The sequence below is a fragment of the Rhea americana genome, unplaced genomic scaffold (genome assembly GCF_003343005.1).
Source record: "Rhea americana isolate MKP2758 unplaced genomic scaffold, rheAme1 scaffold_102, whole genome shotgun sequence".
Lineage (NCBI taxonomy): Eukaryota > Metazoa > Chordata > Aves > Rheiformes > Rheidae > Rhea > Rhea americana.
Genome location: NW_028185062.1, coordinates 153,280 through 175,887, shown reverse-complemented (window position 1 = coordinate 175,887; position 22,608 = coordinate 153,280). Strand labels below are relative to the sequence as shown.

The 22,608-nt window shown below is 36.2% G+C and overlaps 1 protein-coding gene across 4 annotated transcripts in view; it reads left to right on the top strand.

Moving 5' to 3' along the window:
* Positions 1 to 22,608, top strand: part of FUT8 (fucosyltransferase 8) — a 121,600-nt gene that overhangs the window by 5,748 nt on the left and 93,244 nt on the right. For 3 of the 4 annotated variants that reach the window (XM_085305555.1, XM_085305580.1, XM_085305571.1), the window contains exon 1: positions 13,934 to 14,005. The exons of the other annotated variant lie outside the window; for it this stretch is intronic. The gene's annotated coding sequence lies outside the window, so the exon portion shown is untranslated. Of the gene's footprint in view, positions 1 to 13,933; positions 14,006 to 22,608 lie in introns of those variants that run through there. 4 annotated transcript variants of the gene reach the window in all.

The following is a 22,608-nucleotide window of genomic DNA, read 5'->3' as shown; positions in this document are numbered from 1 at the left end:
TTGTGAAACAGGTAATAGAAATTAATGTCACCATGACATTATTAATTCTACAAGGCAAAGGCTGTTTTTAGAAGCTTATGGAATATTGCTGTGAGTATCTTATGGAAGCAAATTATGACTTGCTTGTGTTAGAATAGTTTCTTCATAGCATCACACTTTCAAAGACTTTTTTTTTAATAAAATAACTACAATAATTCTGTTCCAGCAGCCTCCCAATATCCATATTTAGTTTATTAAGTTACTTATGTTAAACTTCACCATAATCTGGTTACAACTTAGACACTGTTATAGTTATGTGTTTCTGATAAATCTGATTTATACAGGTACAAGTACATTTTTTCAAGCTTTTTCTTTTAAGGGGTGTTTGTGTACATGTATGTAATAAATATTTAAGTAAGTATTTATCTAACATGCTGTTTGCTGACTGGTTTATAAAAYTTAGGTTTTCTTAAGTGAATTCATTAAATTATCAGTGTATTCAATTACAGTAAATTTCTCCTTTAAGTTCTTTGTCCATAATGAGGTTTCTGTTGACTAAGAAGCAAATGACCTGTTTAAAAAATGTGAGCATTCATTAAAATTGCCTGGAGCCTTTATCTGTCTTTAGCTCCCTGCCTCTATTATGATGCTGAAATGAGGAATATACTTGAAAAATATATACAGTTTTCTGATATGCTAGACTTAGCTGATATCTTGGCTTTTTGCATTTTTGTGAAACAACTTTCTATGTTTGATAATCAGTATGTATATTCATACATTAGATTTTTGTGTATTTAAGACTGAAGTTTTGGAAGTTTGAGTGTCTGTAGTGTGCTGATGCTCTCTCTCTTGTTTGAATTCACAGAAGAATATTCTTTCTCTTTTTTCTTATATTTTAATATGTTCATTATTTTTCCAAGTCTTTTTTTTTTTTTTGACTCATCTTTGTGCTGTTTGTGCCATGCCTTGGTATGCTTAGATAGTCTCTACACTTCCTTTTCCAATGGGTGGTTATTTTTAGCTTCTGAAAAGGTTTGGAAAGACTTATAATTTACAAACTCCTGGATGCCTTTCTTCACGTTTTTGTTTTATTAAATAAGTCTATTTCACAATTTGTGACTCTTCTAACAATAGAAGATCCTACTTTTTAGTCTGACCATTGCTCAGGGTAAATTGTAGTAGTTAGGACAGTACAAGCTACACCTGTCTGCTGAGATGGCCCACTCTTTAGGACATGGCTGGCATTAAAAGAGATTCTTCTTGAGATTTTTCTTCACTGCAGACGCCTTTAGACCTGTTCAGTGCTCTGGCTCTTGGGTCAGACTGCTGGACATTCTCTCTTCAACTTCTGTTGTCTCTGAACTTCAGTGAGGCCACCCTGGAGTTGATATCAATACGGGCTGTTGAGTTTGCCTTATCAGACTAAAAAGACGGATGGCGGTCTGAGTAATATGGCACCCTGCATTTCACCCTGTGACAGCATTCATCTTCAAACTCGGCAGATGTGAATGTGCTTTGTGTACTTAGGGATTTTTTTTTTTTTGTTCCTTTGGATCTTTGGACTGGATGTGAGAAAGCTATTTTATCTCCCTCCACCTGCTTATAGTGGAGGGCTGCCTGATTACTGGTGAGGGTATCTCTTATGAGGGATTCAGTCAGACAACCTAGAGCAAAGAGATACCGGTCTCTTGAGGGGCTGGACATAAATACCAAATGTCTGGAGTTCAGCATGATTTCCAATGCTTGTTTGGTTTTTCCTGTGCAGCATGTGGCCTCATGCAGAGGGAGTGACAGTAATACTTCCACAGATTCTGTGTCAACAAGAAGGGTGAGAGAACAGTGTCTGTATTCCACTGATCGCTCTCTAAAACTGTCTCTGTATGAACACAGAATCACTTGCCTGCAGTCCTCAGGTATGCTGGACACTTTCTGAACGTCTTGGTTATGCCCTCAGTTGCATCAAGCTATTGACCCAGGAATAGGATATATCTTTAGTCCTGAAAACTGGCACTAAAGTCACGAAACCATGTCTTGAAGGGCAACAGGGTATGTTGGTATTTCTCAGGCAGAGACACTTTGAGCCTAAACTTTCTATTGAATCAATTTCAGATACCATTTAATGAAAGATTGATACATCTGTCCCTTCAAATCCACTTTTTCCTGAAGTCCTAGAGGAGATAAGATCCTGCTGGCTCTGCCTAGCGGAGGCAGTTACGATTCCATGACCAATCAAATGTGATACCAATCAATTTCTTTCCTTTGTCCCCTTTCTTTCATAGCTTTAATTTATAGAGAGAATCTGAGGATGTATAATGTGCTTTACCTTGTATTGGGTGCAGGATGAAAGTCAGTAGACCTGGGAAGGGATAAATGAGCTACAAAGACAGAGGGAACACAAAATTATTAGTCTGAAATGCATGTGGCATGTAATTGCTGAAAGTCTGAATGTATAACAGGAATAATTCTGAGTATTGGTAAGTAATTTTTGCATTTTTCATTGGGTTTTGATGAAATAAAATTTGATAAATACAGTCACATAATATGTGACGGATGGATATATCAATTAATAATATGTCTTGATCTTTCTATGCTTTTATCAGTGATTATAATAACTATAAAGAAATTCTTATGGTAGATTAGACCTAAGCAAATTGTTCAGGAACCAGTGACAGCCATTATAAAAAGTAGGGGACTGGTGGGTAGTGATTCAGCAAAGGATAATGTCATCTTCTTGCTCAGGTAAGGAGTGATGGAACTTTATTTTTCAAATTTCTCTCTAGTTTATCTGAAGTCATAATTTTTCAAGGTAGTTCAGCTGAATGCCTGTGAGTTTATGCGGAATTGTTAAAATTAACTTGCACCCAGTCGTTTGGGAAACTATTGCTTCTGAATGGTATTCTGAATGGTTAGCTCAAATTTTTGAGTTTGATCTGTCATTAAGATATGCTTTTATCTAAGTTTTTTTTGTCTGGTTGACATTAGTTAGTATTTGGAAGAGATTAAAATTATATTGGAAGAGATTAAAAATTTGCAGACAAAATAGATGTACATTTAATGTGACGTTTCTGGTGAACTATTTTTTTTTTTCAAATTGATTTTTGATTAATCCTTTTATATAATGTAAAGTTTACTGGTTTGTTAATTTGGGGATCCCTAGTACAGCAATTTGCCCTTGCAGATTCCAGATTTGCCTTTGGTTAAATAATGTGTACTACTCTCCCAGGCGGAGATGTCTCTCTAAAGCTACTTAGAGTAGATTAGATTTGTCAAAGTTCTGTGTTTTAGGAGACAAGAAGGATATTGGCTGTGGTACAGTGCATTAAAGATTTTCAGATATTGCCAAATCATGTCATGTTGATTAAAACATCTATATAAAATTCTGAATTTGCTTTACTACAGTTCATTTAGGAAAATAAATTATTAATCTTGGTGGCTTTTTGTTTTTATAGATTTATATCCCTAATTTCTTATGCTTCTGCAAACCTAAGATAGTGGATTGAGATATGCTTTAGTGTCCCACCAGAAGYGTCAGATGAGATATCCATTACAGTTAATTTTGACAAGAAACTTGCAATATAGGAGGCAGAAATGTAACTTCCCATTAATTTAGAATACTGTCTCAAAAATGCCTACAGTATCTAAACAGCCTTCTTAGGACTTTCTTAATGTTTATAATGTAAATACTGAAACATTTTTTTCAGTCTTCTGTGTATTTAAATATCTTGTTTCTTATGTCACTGGTGTAAAATGTTGCAATATGCTCACACCCTCTTAGAGTGCATCCAGAGGTGCATCCTGGGACCTCGTGAGGACTGTTGTCCCCTGCTGGGAAAGGTGTATGTAGTGGGCCTAATTCACCCGTGCCTGCAAGTTTTTGTTTTGAGTTTATTTTTTTTATATGACACACTTGAGCACTTGAGCATAAGAATCTTTATCTGACTTCTGGGTTTTCCTCGATCTGTAGTTAATATGAGATATTCAGCCAGGGCAATTTTTGGTTGACTCCACTGATCTGACTTTAGCACAGTAAAGAACTGGTTATGGACTTTTTCTTCTGTGCCATTTCTATTATTCAAATTCTTCTCAAAGTTGTAAAAGATAGGATATCTTTAGCTTGATAACCTTTGTTAGTGGCTTTTCTCCTGAAGTCTTTTAGAAATGTGTGGTATTGCTATTGCTTAAACTTTTTACCTTCCCTGGCAGAAGCAACCACAAGTAGAGTGATCATTTCTTTATCTTTCTTAGACATATCTTACCAAAATAGATAATAACTTTAACATTGCTTTCTGAAATCAGAAGCACAGCTTTGACACTTTATGCAAACAGATTGTGTCCCACTACCTGGTTTCTACATGGAATGCTTTTTTGCATGGTTCCTTTCTCAGTTGTTGCTTGATTAAAAAAACAAAACAGAAAAAGAGCTCAGATGATATTTTCAACTGCTGTGTTGTTCAAAACAACACTGTTGTTCCAGTGTTGAAAGGCCTCTAGACTTTGTGTCCTCCCAGGAGCTCTCTGGTCTCTTTAGATTATGGCATTTTTTGTATTTATACGCTTGGTCAAATGTGATTATAGAGGAAAAAGTGCTGTGAGCTGTGAATTCCCATTTGAGAATTCTTCAGCTGTGTTCAGATGTGCTATGTGAAGGCTTATTGTATTTTGAAGGTGAACAGTCCTGGGTGTGCACAGTTAGGTACAACCTAAGAAGGAAAAAACAACAAAAAATACAGTATGATAGTATTCAGGGTAATCAGTATAAAGAATTTTTTGGATATATTAGTAGCACATAGATCAGTGTGAAAAGTTTATGTTGAAATGTGGCAAACCAAAATAGACTTATCTCTGTAGTTGTAATTTGTAATGTTATTTATAATGTTGCATGGGCCCATCTTCGCCAAAATGCATGTATTACATATGTTTGTTGTAGAATAAGATGCAAGCACTGATGACTGTTACTTGGTGAGTGTGTGTAGTTTGTGGAGTAGAGATACTTTGAAGGTAGAGTCGTCATTGGGGATGTGGTCTGGGCCCCAACAAAATGTTTTGTCTGTCTGCCTTTTTTTTTTTTTTTTTTTTTTTTTTTAAAAAAAATTTTTTTTTTTTTTTTTTTTTTTTTTAAAAAAAAAGCTTTAGACTTCCTATTTCATGATGCAGACATATCAAGCACAGTGACAAGTTTGTTCTTTATCCAGTAGGCTCTGTAATGAGTTTAGTGATGGACAGCACTCTTGTCAAACTGTATCTCTGTATAACTATGCTGATAGTGAAAACTACAACATAATGTAGTTCTACATTAGACGTAAGATTTCATGTCAGTGTTTTTTTTACATTATCTCATTTCTTTTTCTTTCATACTTCCCTGTGTTCGTCCACGTAGCACCTTTTCTAATGTTCTTCTCCTGTGTTCAGGGTAACCCAATTTCATGAGTCTGTATTCCTTGGTGTTTGAGTATCGCCTTGTCTTCTTCATATGATGTCTGTCAGCACCTCTTGACTGCTGTATAAAAGAGTGATAAATCACTAAGTAAAGTTGTTTTATGGAGGAAAATGGAGAGGACTGGTGTAGTTCAGGAAGTCTTTTGCTGTGTGAAAACTAAATTATCGTCTAATGTAATACTGGTCACACGAGTCAGCTTGTACCACGGTTGTTGGATAGTATAGGAAAACCTGATGTACTAACAATATATACATATTTTAAAGATGAATGAAGAACTCTCAGTTGTAGATTCCTTAACCCATAGTAAGTTCATTGCAGTAAGCCAATTTATTTTCTTTCATATATTGCAAAGTGAGAGAGATAAAAAGATTTAATTTAGATGGATTAAACTCAGCATATAACTTTAATAATGGTATTTGTTTCTCATCACTAAGTAGGGAATACATACATATAATTTTCTAAATTTTCCATCGTAAATTAGACATCAGAAGAATGGGAACGGAACCCAAGATTGCCCAACTGATAGTAAAAGTGGAGAATAGGAACAATAACAAACCACACCAGAAGGAACCTTCACGCATACATTTAGCAATAGTCTGTTTTTAATATCACGCTATTCTGGTGATGCACTCTCAAGGTAAAGGCATGTTCGCAAAAATATTTTGCAAAAATGAGCAACTTTAAAGACCTGAAACCTCTATAGTAAAATATACCTTAGTATTAGTGCTTTTTTTTTTCTCCCTGACACACAGACTCTTAAAAATGTGGTGCATAGTGTTGAGGACCAGCCTCAAAGACAGTCTCAGTAGCCTCTGGTGTACTGAAGCTTATAAATTGCGTAATTTTTTTTGGTAATATTCAGGCTAAGGGCATGGTATGTGTAATGTTCAAGTTAAGGTTATTCATGCTTAACTACTTCCAGAACAGACTTTCAGCTTCCTTCATTATCAGCCACTATCAGGCACCTAACAAACAGATTTTGACAAGATCTTCCAGAATTTTACTGTGGGCAGTATCTTACTGAAAATCCCCAATCGCTTCCTTCTTGATTGCTGGAATCTCTGCTGTGTGCTCTTCTTGAGCCTTGTTTGAGGATCCATCCACCTTTGACTGGCATGTGCCCGAGAAACGTGAAGCTGCAGCTTTGCCTAGCTGCAAGGTAAGAAGCACGTCTTCCTTTTCTCTCGCTTCCCTGGATGCCGAGAGCTGTGTGCAGCTGCTCGTAGCTTGCCGCGAAGCAGCAACGGCAGCACTGTGAAACTGGTACCACCTTTGAAATCTGCACAGCTGCTAGTAGGCATCTGAATACCAGCGCTGAAGTTGACCACAGTCTTGTTAACTGATTTCTCAAATCACAGTAAAGTGACGTTAATAAAAACAGAGTCACTGAAGCTGTTTGGTAGATTTTGGAAGAAAATATTAGGATTTTTTATTTGGTTCTTGTTTGAAAAACTTCAAATGAAAGATGAAATTACATACTCATTCCTAGTGTAACTCAACAGTAATATCAAACTGTGTGCTCACTATGGGCAGATTAGAAGTATTTACTTTTTAAGAAGGAGGAAAAAAATGAGACTGAGGAAGGTACGTGGAATATTACAACAAGGTCTCAGGCACAAAACATGAAGCTACTTTGTTTTTTAGAACCTGATGCTATATGAATTGTTTGAATACATTCATAAAGATTCTTAGTAATTATGTTGATGTTGATACTTGTTTTGTGTGTTTGCTTTCCTTTTAATATAAGTTTTTCTGGCTTACTGAGTAATCTATGCTTTGTCATTTGTAGTGGTATTGGGTAGTAAGATGTGGGTATCTTTATTTTTTAAAAATGAATCTCCTTTTGTATCTGAAATTAACAAGGCTAAATTAAATCCCCCAGTTTAAAATAATCCCTTAGTTAATAGCAAGGACCACTAAAATTTCTATACAAATAAAAAGTTGAAACAGAGTCGAAATACTTTGGATTATAGTCAAGTTCCTTTTTGTGTGTGTTTTCATTGTAACTGTTGTTTCTCAGTGACATGCATGGTGCTATATTTGGATGTTATTCAGTAACTTGGACTGGCCTTCTTCGTCTGTGAAGCTTGCTGATTTATGTCTTAGCTTTTTTCTTCCTGGGGCTGTCCAACATTGTATTCCTTTGCTGGATTGCACTTCCTTTTTTGCTATAAGTAGTGCAACAAATAATCATGAGGCTGTATTATACAAATAACCTCCTTCCTCAAATTTAAACACAGGTTATTTCAAGAGAACAGGTTTTGCCAGCTTTCAACCTTTTTCTTCTTCATGTTGTATGTATTCTTATTTAACAACTTTCTTAATTTGACTTTTCTGATAGCCTTTTTTTCCAGTCTTTTCTTTCAGTTGCTTGTGTCTAGAAAGAGTGCGCTTTCTGTATAGTTTCATTGCCTCTAAATTTTTGGAGTTCAGTTAGGGGAGATGCGGGGGAGGTGGAGAAGGAGAGGGATTAAGTTTCTGAAGAGAGTTATTACTTTCCCCCTTTGCACTCTCTTTTCTTAGTTTTGTGTACTCTACCAGACTGACATGCATTTACTTTTTGTTTTATTAAGCTGTTTTATTTTCAAAACCTTTTTGTCTACAACAACACTAATAAAGTGAGTAGTGCCTAGGACCATTCTCTGGTGCTGAGGCCAGCTGGCGTGAAATGACCCTTGTCCATTCTGTTAAACTCTCGGCCTTCAGAACAGGTAGCTGCATGCACACCATCATGTGCAAATTTTCCCTGCTCTGTGATGACCTTCATACTGTTCCCAGGAGTTATTTGGGAGGGTGCAGTTGGCCTTGACCAAAAGTATTTCAGGGCCTGTTCTAACAAGATAATTTACATTTCATTGCCTGGGAAAGTTTCAGGCATTAGATATTGATGTAGATGTAAACTTCTAGGTTCACTTTCTCCAAACCAATAGTCAGCCCAGTTACCAGCTAGAGTTTAACTCAGTTGCATCTGTGACTTACTTCCTGAAAATCCTATTCTGCTAATCATTAATACTAAATCTTGTGTTTTAGATGATTCCATTAGCTGTCTTGAAAAAAACAGAACAAAAGAATCAAAATGAAACAAATCACATGTCCCACAGTCCCTCAAAACTCTCATCCACTTAAGTTCCTTGTACAGCAAAGAGGACAATCTTTGTCTTTAATTTGCTCACTGGTGATATGAATGGCAACAGACTCTAGCTTGCAAGGCTGGAAAGCACAGATGGCACTTCTCGTGGCTGAGGAGAAACAGGACTCAGGGGAAATGAAGCACAGCATACGTTTTCTTGGATTTGAGAGCAGCTAAATGAGGTCCAGTGCTTGGTGTGTTTCCCCAGATTCCCCGCAAACGTGACAAATGCAAGTTTGTAATATGCTGATATAATCTCCTTATAGCATAGATGAAACTTTGTAAAGTAAAAAAAGGTAGGGGTGGGAGCACCGAACAATAGAAATCTATCTTCTAGGAATATTGTGATGTGTCAGCAGCTAGGGTCATGCCTTTTTAAAATAAAGAGGAAAATGAGGCAATTGATTGGGCCAGTGTGTTTTAAAGAAAGAGAACATGAAAGAACTTAAGGGAGCAGCAGTGTCTGACCAGGAGGAAAAACACTCCATCGGTTTATTACATTCTGGTTGACCTCCCTCTTAGGAAACGAATAGGTTAAAAATGTTTTTATATTTGGGATATTATTCTATGACTTATTTCTTAGATTGGCCACTAGAATGTCCATAAAAGAAATCTTTGAATTGCCCTGTTCTGACCTGTTCTTGTAAACTGTTTTTGATTTATGCGTTAAGAAACCATTCTGTGTGTAGTTTTCAATATCATGAAGTAATATTATACATTATAGCAACTATTTTATCCTCCAGGAAGGATAAGCACTTCATGATAGTGAATTTGGCACCTAACTGCTATTTGTGCCATTGAGAATGGCATACTCTTAGGACAATATCAAAGTGGCAAAGTACTGTTTGATAAGGAGAAACAGATGTGAGCCCTGTCTTTTAGAGTCATTTTTGAGGACTCTGACAGGAGATAAAATGCCTCCAAATCTGCCTCTTGGTTGATTGAAGTAGAATTTTACTGAAGAATTTTGTGTCCTTCTCACAGCTGCAGTAGTCAGGTCAGCTTGTTTGAACGGGAACCTTCTCTGCTACTTCTCTACGACTGTGCAGTTTATTGGATGATGGCTAATTCTTGAAAGCCTCTTTTCTCTGTGCGGTAGAGGCTAGATGATTTGTATTTGATGCTTATATCTTATAGATCAGCTATATTCCAGTTTTTCTTTAGCTCTTAGCAGTAAGGAATCTTAGACTGAAATAAGTGGGGTTTTTTATTATTATTTTTATTTATTTATTTATTTTAGGTTACCTGCCTCTCTCCTCTCTTCACCTGAATCACTTGCTTTCCATGTTTCCCTTGCTGGAATAAACTGATTCTTTCCTTTTAGTAATTTTCCTAACATAGTTTTAGTCACTTCTGTGCCAGCTGCTTGAAACAATAGCGCCAGCACAGAAATGAGCAAATTAGTGACCTTGGAGCAAAAACAGTCTGCGTGCTTCTGAAATTGCCAAGACAGGGTTATTGCATTTAGTAGTAGAAGACGTTTTGTGTTCTGAAGTAATAGAAAAATGGTTTAAATTTTATAATAAAAAATGGCAAAGTCACATACTTGAGTGTTAACAAGAACATCTGATATAACTAGACTGCTAATCAAAGTGAGGTGCTGGTTGCGTGACCCAAATCTGATCTGCTTCCGTCTCAGATGACTGTGCCTGTGTGTGAGTAACAGGATTCTAAGACATGCAAGATAGTTTCTAGCTTTTAGAAAAGATTGTTAGGACCAACCAGTAAAGAACTGGTTAATTTGCATTTAGGACAGGGTGTATAGCTCTGATCATGTTTGCACAGAGAATAGATTGAGACATTTAGAAAGAAAAGAACTATTAGTGTGTTCACACTGAAGTTGAACTTGCCTTTTTAAAGAAGAATAAAAGAGAATTTGACAAAATAAAATTTGGGAAGGAATAAGCATACTCTTGTTAAGAGTTAGGGAGTATATGGAAGAGAGAACTAAAGTAAGGGGATATGTAAGAGCTCCCATATAAGGACTCCAATAAATACAATTTAGTAACAAATCTTGTTTAAAAAGCATAGGGTGAGGTCTTGAAATAGCTGTACAAAATCAGAAATGGAGAGAAAGCAACCTGAAGTGTTTCAAGATGATCATTGGTGCATTCATATAAAAGATGGTAAGGTATATCCTGGGGGTGGAAATTAAAGATCAGTGTATGAGATTTCTTGGTACTGAATTAACTGGGATCTCTTAGAGGGGATAAAAGAGTTGAGGAAAGATTTGACTATTTGTCATAATGTTTTTAATTTTACAAATCCTGTTCTTCAGAGCTTATATTGATAGCATGCAGAGAACAGGAGGGAATATTTATATATCTTTTTCCCTTCCTTGATGCATAATTTATGTTCTAGTGTTTCTTCCATCCTCTTGTGAAGCAGAGGCAATTTGCCATTGACTGGGATTGTGAGTAATTCTGGTTTGTCCTGTGTTATTGGGAAATTTGTCCTGGCCTACCATATAGGTCTGGTGTTCGTGTTTAAAGTTAAATCTGTTTGCCCTAGTCAGATGGGGCAGTAGGTGGTTGCTTTTTGTTTTCTCTCTCCTGTATTCCAGAGGCCACGTTGGTATTTTTGTCTAACACATGCTCTGTAGTTTCAGAGGCCTGTGATGAAGTTGGTATCTTTGCCATTCTGTTCTCTTGCTGTTGTATATTCGTTTTGTATGTTTTTCAAATTCATTTAAATTTCATGAAAAATATTAATGAAATGTTTTGGACTTTTCTTGAATGGGTTCTTGTAATGCAAGGGACTAGATTAAACAGTCCAGGTTATGTTGGACTCTTTTATGAAAATACATTTATATACATATATTAATTTCTTATAAAAATTAGAGGTAGTGACTAGTCCATGTTCATCCAGCAATTCAGTGTTAGAATCAGGAGTGTAACTGAAGTTTCCTTATTCATTATGTCAGGCAATGACAGTTATCTCCGAAAATATCTCTGTAAAAGGCAAAAGGGGCAGACTTATCTAGAAGGCACCAATGTCTGATTAATCTAGTAATATTTATAAATCTTGCTGACGTGACTGAAAAACAAATGCAGGGACTTTTAAAGTAGTTGTAATTTTAATGTTATATACAAAACCTCAGTTACCATGGATGCATTAGCAACATTAAGCTGGAAAATCTTTTTTTTGTTTGCTTTTGTAGTTATTAAAATTTAAATGACTGAATAGGTTGACTCTCTCCTGAGTTTCCTAGAAAGATAATGAACAGATAATCATTTTACAGTAGTTGTTGTGATTTCACACAAAGCATTTATGGAAACAAGAAAATTTGCTGGTCTTCTGCACCTTGACTTTAGTAAGGCATTTGTTTTTTGTGGATTACTCTGCTTTCTAATGTTTTGAGTTACTCTGTAGAAAAATTTGCATAAAGATATAAAAAACATTGGAACTTCTTTTTTTTTTCTCCTCAATTCTGTCAACAGCTGTTAAGTAGCTACTTCAGTCTGGTTTGCATGTCAGTGTGAAAACAAAATCCCCAAATATACATGCTTTCTTTTCATAGTTCTCTGTGTTTTTCTCTATTTTAGTATACCTCAGTTGGAAATTTTGGTTAGCTTTTGGTAGGCATGGTAAATTGTCTGGGCCAGTGGGACTCTGACCTTTTGGCACTACTTGTAATTCTATTTCTTTACAGGTAAATCAACATATACTTTTTGTAATAATTTTTTTCATTACATGAAATGCTACTATTTCTACTTTGTTTACTATGAGCCAGTCTGTCAAAATCTTGTCTCCTTGTATTTTTCACATAGTGTACTATTTTTATCTTATTAGGGTTATGATATTATGGAGGTTTAAGAAAATACAGCACAGTGACTCATATAAAATTAAAAGTAACCGTTATTTTAGCTCGTGCTCTAATGGGTACACTGCGGGGCTGGCTCTTGGAACAGGAGGGCTCTGTACTCAGTTTTGCTAAGTGTGTGGACTGGCCTTTAGCTGATAGTTTCACCTCTTTATTTTTGTGAAATGAGTGGTGTAATTAATTTGATGAGGGGTGCACTTAAAGAACTAGTTTGGTTTTACTGGAAAACTAGAAAGCTGATGTTACTGCTTATACGCAGGTGTTGTATTTTTTTGTGTGCGTTTCTGAGATTCTTTATTGCGGTAAAAGCTGTTTTCTTTTCAGTGTGACAGCTTAGCTGATACCCCCATCTATGCATTTCAAGGGGAAATGAAACCAGGCCATCTCTCTCTTTCCCCCCAGGCATTCCCTCTGTAGAAGTTCATGGGCTCTGGACTTGTAGTTGCTGATTATTTTAAATAATTTATCGTATGGATAAAAATGTACAGAATACAGTCTTGTCCTTTCTTTGAGTCCTTATCGCTCTGTTGCTACCTGTGACAATTTTAGTTGCCAGCTGAATTTGCTCATTTGGCAATACAGCTGCTAAACTTCTCTTGGAAATATGAAATTACTTAATAACATTAATTTCAAAAACAATACTAGTTTGCCAGAATTCTAATTGCAATGAAAGGCAACTATCGGAAGCATTTGTTGTCTTTTTCTCTTCACGCCTGTTTCTGGTAGTACTGTAACTTTAATTGGTTTCCTATTTTCTTTTCACCGGCTTCCAGTTTTGTTCCCTTCCTTGAAGTCAGGTTGACAAATTGACTTTTTCAGCATCCTACTTACTGCTATTTTGAAGGCTGTTTGCATCCTATTAGATGGCCAACAATCAGCACATAGTTCAGTAGTATATAATTGTTCTGAAGTAGTGAGACCACTGGGGAGCATCATACAACATTTCCATGCCTTGATACCCTGAAAGTAAGATTTTGTTTTGAAGTATACTTATGTGCAAACATAAATAAACAAGTAGCACAGACCAAGGTAATTTGCTTACATCTGATCTAAAGGTACGGACTGTTCTTTTCTGTTTGGTATCTATTTCAGTTTGACTAGTTTTCTATTTCCAGCATCTGGGACCAAGTATTAAGATCTTGGTCTTGTAATTTTCCATAGTGTTTTTTTCCTAAAGCCTGGCTATGTCTATCCCAAAGATTAATCAACTGAATCCCAGGGATTAATCAACTGTTTTTTTCTCTTTCACTTCTTGAGTTTATTTTCCTAGCCACATGGAGGACTGACTTACCTTTTTCTTTTTGGGCAAAGAAACAGGCAGTTACTATACCTCGGTATACAAGCAGTTAGTTCACGTGTGTTTATTTTTGTTTTCATAAAATTTTTGCCACAAGTCAGTTGTCTAATCATAAACCATATAAAATTCTGAGCAATATTTTTAATAAGAATGTGTGTATGCATCATTTGAATGTTGCATATAATAGATAAAGGATGAAAATAATGGATAAAATAAAAAAGGATAAAAGCTAACTGATCTTTCTTTTGTCTTCTACTTCCAGAGGATTTACGAGGGTTCAAAATGAAAGTGAGGAAGAAGAGTCACTAGAAGTATTAATTTGAACAATAACTATTGCTGGTAAGCAAGTAGTTCTCTTCCTCTGTGATGTTGCTTCCCCAAGGACAGTAGCTAGATAGCTGTAAATAAACTAGATGAAGAACTATGCTACCTAAAGGGTAACTGAGAACTGTTCTTCTGATGACAAATGCGTGTCAGCTGGAAAAAGCAAACTTTGCAATAGAGCCTTTGAGTCTTTTACTAGATGTTTTGTTAATCCAATTTAAGGATGTCTTTTTTTTGTATCAGTTTGTTGGTTTAATTGGGTCAATCTGATGCCCACTTCACCGTCCTTTTCTCCTTGCATCCATTTCTCTCTTTACTCTAAAAAGAGAAAATCCTTAATAGATATATGTATCATCTGCCTCATGTAGAAGGCTCTTTTCCTTATTCTGTGGCAATATTCTCAGCGCCTTTTATCTGTATCTGAGTTGCAGATATTGCATGTATTTGTCATGCACAAACCTTGGGTGTAGGCCTTACTCTGTGAGGTCTTTCTCCGTGAAAATTGTAAGTAACTAGGCCATTATGGCTGGAAACTATTACATGCACTGCTACAGCCTAAATCCAGTGCTAGATTTTCTCAAATGATGAAAAGCATTAAAAACTTGATATTAAAGGTTCTTTTAAAGGTCTGTGCAGGGACTGTAATATCACAGAATCAGAATCCGTAAGGTTGGAAGGGACCTCTGGAGATCATCTAGTCCAACCTCTCTGTTGTAGCAGGGTCACCTAGAGCATGTTAGACAGGGTTGCATCCAGGCAGGTTTTGAATATCTCCAGAGAAGGAGACTCCACAGCCTCATTGGGCAACCTGTTCTAGTGCTCTGTGACTGTCACAGTAAAGAAATTGTTCCACATATTCAGGCGGAACTTCCTGTGTTAATATCCATTTAAATAAATGAATGAATAATTAAAGGTAAATCTTAGAAGAATAGTAACTCTTTCCTGTTTAAAAGTTGTTTACAGCATGAAAGAAACTTCACTGAAACATGAATTCAGATATGAACCTGGCATCCAAGCATGTTGTAGCATTATTCTTTTTTGTTTAGGAAAGGCTGTTTTTATCAGAATCATTAACATTGTTAGTTATGGTAAGGATGAGAAAGTTATGAGAGTTTTTTTGAACTCTTCAATTAATATTAGACAAACAGCTCAAAGTGAATTTTTTGCAGATGAGATGCTCTTACTATGCCTCCAACTTTGGTAATGGTTGTGAATTAAGCTGAAGAGATCTAAAGTACTTGTAACAGAGTGCTCTGAATTATTATGATATATTTATGCAATCATCACTCTTAAAGTAGTTTGTTAGCTTAAGAATTTAATGAATGGTAGGAAAAAATGAGGGATTTAAAACAATGACATGATGATGGTTCTGAAGACCACCTGGGCAGGAGAGAACAAAAATTAAGGAGGTAGCTTTCCCAGCATCAGTTAGGTTTTGTGAAACTAGGTTTGCCAGTGTAAGAGCTTGCTGTTGTTGAAAGAGATTGGTTCCRTTTCCCTGTCTCCAGCTCTGCGCTGACTCCTGCTGAATATCTTTGGGAACTGCTTCATCTCACAAACCCGGCAAAAAGGGTGGATAGTTTTTCTGCTGGCTTAATGAATTGAATCAGCTCAGATCAGAGGCAGCAAGTTAGTAGATCTGTGTAGCAGTTTGTAGAAAGGCTGCTTAAAGTTACTAAGCAGGAATAGCCAATTTGACTTTTGAGTAGTCCATGATACTTCTATGATAGCATGAGCCTAGAATTGGGTAATCCTACCTAAAAGTTCCTCCCAATTCTTGCTGCTGATAGAAGTGACCAGCTGGTGCTGAATAGAACTTTATCTGGTTTAAGTGTAAGCGTGAATACATGCATATATGATTGTGTATATTTAACTTCCATGGTTCATTTACACTGTTATCACATCACCTTGATTTATCTGTGAACTGCAGCATTGGTATCTCTTAGAGATACAGTATTTGCTTTATCAGGAAAAGAATATTGTTTCTGAGAACTACAGGAAACTTCTTTTTCATCTTTTCTGTTCAATTTGTGTGGGAGGATAATTAAGATGATTTGTGAAGGTGTATAGACTGCARTGCCTGGAGTACTGATTTAACCAGTAGTTTTATGTGCAGCTACTGAGAGAAGCTAGGCGGTGGATGAAAGCTGATTTGAGATTAATATATAGGTAAGGTCTAGGTACTGCTGGTAGGTTGAGGAAAATAATTAATAAGCAGTGTGGATACCTTTCAATAACTGTTTCTGTTGTTACTTGATTCCAACACCTATGGATTGTATTGTATTTGTGCTTACTTTTATATTGCATAACAAAAATGCAAAATTGCATTCAGAACTGTTTTCTGCTATCAGAGTCTGTCTGGGAAAAAATTGTATTTAATCCATCTATGTATTTGATGTTTTTTGTTTGTCACTTCTCACATATGCAGATATTTCCTATTGTAACCTTTATTGCTGTTATCTTGTCTTTTATTTCTCTTTTAACAGAGGCTGTAAGTAATTGCTGAGGTTTAGGCTATTGCAAAGTGAAGCAGCAGTGTGTGTGCAAGACCATAGCTATAGACGATGCATACAGATAGTAATGATATATGTGCCTAGGTTCTTTTTGATCCATAAAGAGTTAATTATTTAAGGTCTCTTTACTCAAAACTGCCTTTATTTTCATGTCATATTTCACATTTGATCTAATCTATTATCTCCACAAAAATCAGTTTTGCATTTTATTAGAATGAAAAGATCAAATAAGTGCTTCCCCCCCCCCCAACAGATCTTGCATTTGAAAACACTTTCTTGGATAAAGTTTTTTTTCACAAGAAAATAAGAAATATTCCATAGCTGTGTTTTTTTTAATGATGTAGTTATGCTATACTCATAAAAAGTACATAGTACTTTTTATTGTATCTATAATATATGAGTTATGTTAAAGGTATCCAGGTAGAACCTGTTAACTTGGAAAACTCCTCATATAATTTCTTTTGAGCTTCAGCCTTTTTCCTTTTTTTTTGATCTGTTGTTTTTTAAACAGCAAACAAATATTGAAATAACCTAAGTCTAAAGGGAATGAGAAAGATGCCTTACCAATATATAGAATCATAGAACGGTAAGGTTGGAAGGGACCTCTGCAGGTCATCTAGTCCAACCCTCAACGTAGCCCATACGGGAATTGAACCCATGAGCTGGGCATTAGCAGCACCCTGCTCTAACCAGCTGAGCTAAACCTGCCCCTGATATTGTTTGACCAACAAAGATCAGGACATCGTTAATTACAGGGTGATTCAATTGAAATTGATCTCAGTGATGCTATGTTTTAATCAGATTGGTCTTTCCTAGAGGTATTCATTGTAACTCACGTTAACTATATTAAAAATGGTTAATGAATCAAAAAAGTGTCAGTAAATGCAGACCTGTCAAACTATAGGTAAGATTCCATTAAGGCTGTATAGGGGGCTTTCTTGGTCATTGTCTTTGCTAATTCTTGAGTGGAATGTATTACTTGTAAATCTGTTAAACGTCGCAGTTCTAATGGTGTAGCAGCTTAACATTGGGAAGAGATTGATGACTGCTAAGTTGTTTAGTAAATTTAACTTATCTGAAGGTATGGCCAAATGCGTGATCTCAAGTCTAGAGGCGAAAACTGTAGATCACACAAGTTAGAGGCAGTATTTTGGAATAAAACAACAGTAGGAGGGATTTAAGGGAGGTAATATTACTGTACTATACATTATTAATAGTCTGTGGTAGGCATATTATGTCTAGATCTGATGTCTAGTCTTCAGAAATAATGTAAGGAAATAAGGAGTTTAGAAAAGAGCCATAAGAATCAAAGTCTGAGAAAGTGTATCTCATTTTAGAGATTTAAGAAGTCTATTTTATTGAGGTGTTATTCTAGAGAAGATTTAAATATTTGTACTTTAAGTCTGATGAAAGGATGTTGCAGGGAGCAGAAGCCAGACTTCTTTGGTAACCAACTAACAATTTATCAAAGTCTTTTATTCTCTCTCATTTAATGTGTTTAAGTCACATGGATGGCTTCAGTAAAAGATATGCCATACTGTGGACAATTCAATGCAAAATCTAGGAAAGAGTTTCCATAATCACTGAATTTCAGTGATCTATCTGCAGGATGTCAGATTATTGGAGACAGTATTAATAGTACATTGTGTATAAAGAGATTTTCCAAAGAGGAGGATAATTTTTTTCTTGCTACACTCTTTGCAAGTACCTACTAAAGTGTCCGGTCTGCTTTTGTCCATCTCCAGGAATGGAGATTCCATGATCTCTCTCAGCAACCTATTCCAGAGTTTGACATCCTCATTGCAAAACTTTATTTCTTTTTTTTTCTTTATTAAGCTGGCATTTCTCATCTTCCAATTTGTGTCCATTGCCCATTGTCTTTCCATTCTGCAGAAAAAAAATGCAAGCCCATGTGGAGAGTAATTGCAGGAGTACCTCTGTGTGTACTGTAGCTGCATAGAAGAAAGCCGAGAAAGAGATGAAAAGTTGAATGGTGAAGTGACTTCCACCAGGAGGTGAAAAAGGAAAAACTAAAATGCTGAGATTGCTGTCCATGCCTTTCTCTTTGTGATGCAGTTTCATGCTATCCCTATTTGGAATACATCAGGAACATTATTACCTTGTGAATGATGGAGGATTTTTCTCAAGACTGAGAAGAAGATACCACAGTAACATCTGTGAAAACAAATTCACTAAAGGGGGTATACTAGAGGATATAGACTCTTAGAGAAAGCAGGTAGACTTTTAATACCAACACGAGGTCTGAAGAATGGGTGAAAGAGGTTCAGGGAGGTAGCATGTATTTATTGTTGTTACATTCTTGTAGAGACCTGATGTACCTCCTCTCCTGCAACTTCTCTCAGTTGTCACTCTGAGTATGTAATAAGGAAACAAGAGAATTAGCAAAGCATCTTAAAAACCTCGTTGACCGTAAAAAGCCCATGGAATTGTTTATAAGCTATTGTGTTCTGTCAACAAGTTAGAATTTCTGTTTATGTATTAATGAATCAATTAATTGCAAACATAAATATGTTGAAACCAAGTCTAAAGAAATAAAATGCACTAGAAATCTAAAATACTCTTTGTAAGGCAAATAATAACTAGCTGACCAAACTGACAGATTTTTAAGCCAGATTTGGAAGGTAGTGTAGCAGTCTGAACAGTACAGAAGGCGTTTTTTGGTTTCCTTCTTATGCTGATTCAGAACAGCACAGAGCAGGTGCCTTTCTATGCCTTGATTGTCCTCAGAGTCATACAGCAGCCGTAGCCATTCCTGCCTCTAAAATTTTAGCGATCACTGCAGTATTTCTACATTTGTACCCTCAGGTACTCAACAGTTTACTCAGCAGCCTTTCTGTAGCTGTGATAAGTAGTGTACAGTTCTCTTGAGGGTGGTGGCAGACCACTCCTGAAATCTCTAATTCCAAGAGATCCTCATAGGAAAAGTGTAATGGTACTCCCCCATCCCCCTTTATTTAGTGTGGTGAATGTAATAAATCTGTGCTTTCCGTCAGTGACCTTTGGTTGAGGGAGAAGATGCCTGAAAGACTGATCTTGAATAGGAAAGGAAGAAATAATTTAGGAGTTATTTTCTGAGCTTCTCTTATGGTAAAAAGAAAATGGCCAGCAAGCAGAGACTAGAGGCATGATACATTAGAAACATTGCAATAGGACTTTTCAGCGCTGGAAAAAAGGAAGGGGAATTGACATTTGCTTGGCATATAGAACTAGGACTTCATTTTATTTCTCGGGGAGCCGGCATGTTAGAGAATATTGCAGAGCAATCCCAGTTCAGTTCTCAGTATCACACTCCCCTCTGCCAACATTTATCAACATAGCCTTGCTCTTACCAGATTCAACATTTTTGTGGCAACATTTTTTACCCTTTGTCTCGAAAGATTGTGTAAAATACAATTTGTAACAGTAACAAGAATACTTAATACTGTGAGATCCAGCCCAGTCTTAAGGCRTTACCAGTAACTTTTCAGTCCATCAGATGTGTATTCAAGAGTTGTGGTGCACCTTTTTATGCAGTAGTAATCCTTTTTCATCTTTGGATATTGTGTGATATTGTCCATATTGTGGATATGACAGGCTAAAGGTAGCATGCTTCAGCATGAATATTGGCATTACAATTCTGCCACTGAATACAGGCCTTTCTTGACAAACTGTCATTTGGTTTTCAGAAAGTACTGTTTTAAAAGACTCTTCTTTTTGGATTTTCCTGCCCAACCATATTAATATTGTTGACATTCTTTTTCCTGGAAATGATTAAATCTTTTTCTTTCATGCTTAAGATTGGCTTGGGAAAGCAGAACTGGCAGGTCTCTTTCCTTGATCTAACATATTGTAGAAATTTCCTGGTCTTAAAATGTTTTTTTTTTCTCGCATGCTGTAGTTGTGGTGCTGTGCAGGAGGTTATGCTTTTACTGGCCTTTTATATGTGATGATAGCTATTTACTTTAGATTTCCAATATCCAACTGATTGTCTGGTGACTGCTAGTCTGGGATTGAAAGCTTCCAGCAGGTATTCATTCCCTTTTGCCCTACTGTCAAATTACTTAGATTTTGTTGTCAATAGTATTATGTGACAGTCATATTTGGCGTGAAGGTCCATGAATGTAATCTTCTTTGTCTGAAGGATGTGAGAAGATTGCTGACTGTCCTGTAACTGTAACAGTGACTGATCTTATAACTTGGTGCTTTTTTTCACAGGCCCAAAAGTACYACTCAGCACAGTGCAGCTGGCCTGTGAATACTTGCAGCAGTTGGTGATTTTAATGCACCATCTGTATCATGCATCCTTTCTCCTTGATTATCTCATCTTCATTTCAGCATGCTTTAGTAGTTGTAGAAGTCAAGCAAATATGGAAAAATTGTGTGTGCTTTTGTTATGTACATAACACTCAACTGATCTGAGAAGGATTCGTGTTTCTTCTGGAGGATGGCAAAATGATTGAGAACTGGTGTGGTGAACCATAGGTTCTTAAGTCGTTTGGACTAAAATATTTTTGTGTTTATTTCCTTATTTCTAAACTAAAACTTTGGTGCTTTACATTCAGATTAAAGGTATTTACACTAATTTTGTCCCACTGGTTTCATTCAAACAATTTTTCCAGCTGTATTCAGTCTGCTATTTTCCATATTTTCCATATTTTACCATTTTAGAGTGATGTTGTCTGTTTTTCCAGGGATATCCTAGAAAACAACGTTAAGCATACCTGGACTCTCTCAGCTTTTCAGTTAATTACTGTGGCTATTAATTACCAGGTAATTCTTAAAGAAGCTGTTTTATGATATGAAATGATTTGTATGACAAACCTGTATTACTAAGTCCTGTTGGAGAGGTAAAGTTAATGCTGATGCATCTGAAATTATTTTATACAAACAGAAAATTGAATGCACTACTTCAGTGCTTTACAGTAAGTTTGGAGTGATGAGTTTCTGAAGACTGCTTCTGTTCTGGAACATGCACCTAGAGTCAAAAGTGCTCAGTAATAGCATGAACATGTAATTTGAGCATTCCACGAAATCACTACGTCAGGAGTATTCAACCAATCCCTACTTTCTCAGCTAGTAGCTTATATTCTTTAGGCTTTGCTACTCAGTGCATTAAAAGCATTCCAGGGAATGTCTCTAGGATGCAACCAGTGTAAACTAATCTCTGAGTCTGAGAACATTTTACAGCAACGTGTTAATATTAGAAGGGATTATTGTTTAGATGGCTCACTAGAGCAGGGACCATAACATGAAGCAAGGCTAAGGAAAAGGAAAACTGGGGCTCTATTCGGAAAATTACTAGAATGCAATTCATTCATTCTAGTGGCTTCAGGGAAAATCTTAATAACATAAGCTCTCCCATCCCCTCAGTCTACTTGTCTTTTCTTCCACATACCTTTTGGAGCAGGGATCTTTCAGGTCTGAGCTCTGCAAATCCCTCAGATTTGTGTGCCCGTGTGGCTTTTTCCCATTTCTTTTCTAATTGCTTTGTATCAAAGGACTACTCATTGTCTGCATTTCATTTATTCCTTTGCATTTACTCTTTGATGGTTTAGTAAGTGGTTGTAAACAAATAATCTGGAGATGGAGCTGATGGCAGAGAGTGTGAGATTTCCTGTTGCATACAAAATAGTCATTTTGTTCAGTATGATTTTCTAAAATCTGTGGAACTTTTCCAGTTCTGTATGTACTGAGGCTCAAAACGGTCTTTAAAGAAGCACTAGAAGAAATATTTGGCTGATAATTTCATAGAGAAAATGAATAGAACATTTTTGCAAATTAGTACCTCTGTACATGTATGCACCCTCCTAATCTCCTTTTCCTGTAAACACTCACCAGGTCATTGCCAGCTACTTCTGTTAGGATCTTGTGTTTCAAAATGGTCTTAATCTCTCCTGTTTCTTTAGTGACCTTCTCTTGAAACATGTATATGTGTGTATACACACAACTACTATTTTCTCCTTCCCTTTTTTGAATTTTGACTCTGAATTATTTTTTAGCAGGAAGAGTATTAATATGCTTTATCTTGCTTTCTTTTATGTATACAACTACAGTATATTTTCTGAATGTAATTTATTCTGTTATGATGAGCAATCAAGTGTCTCA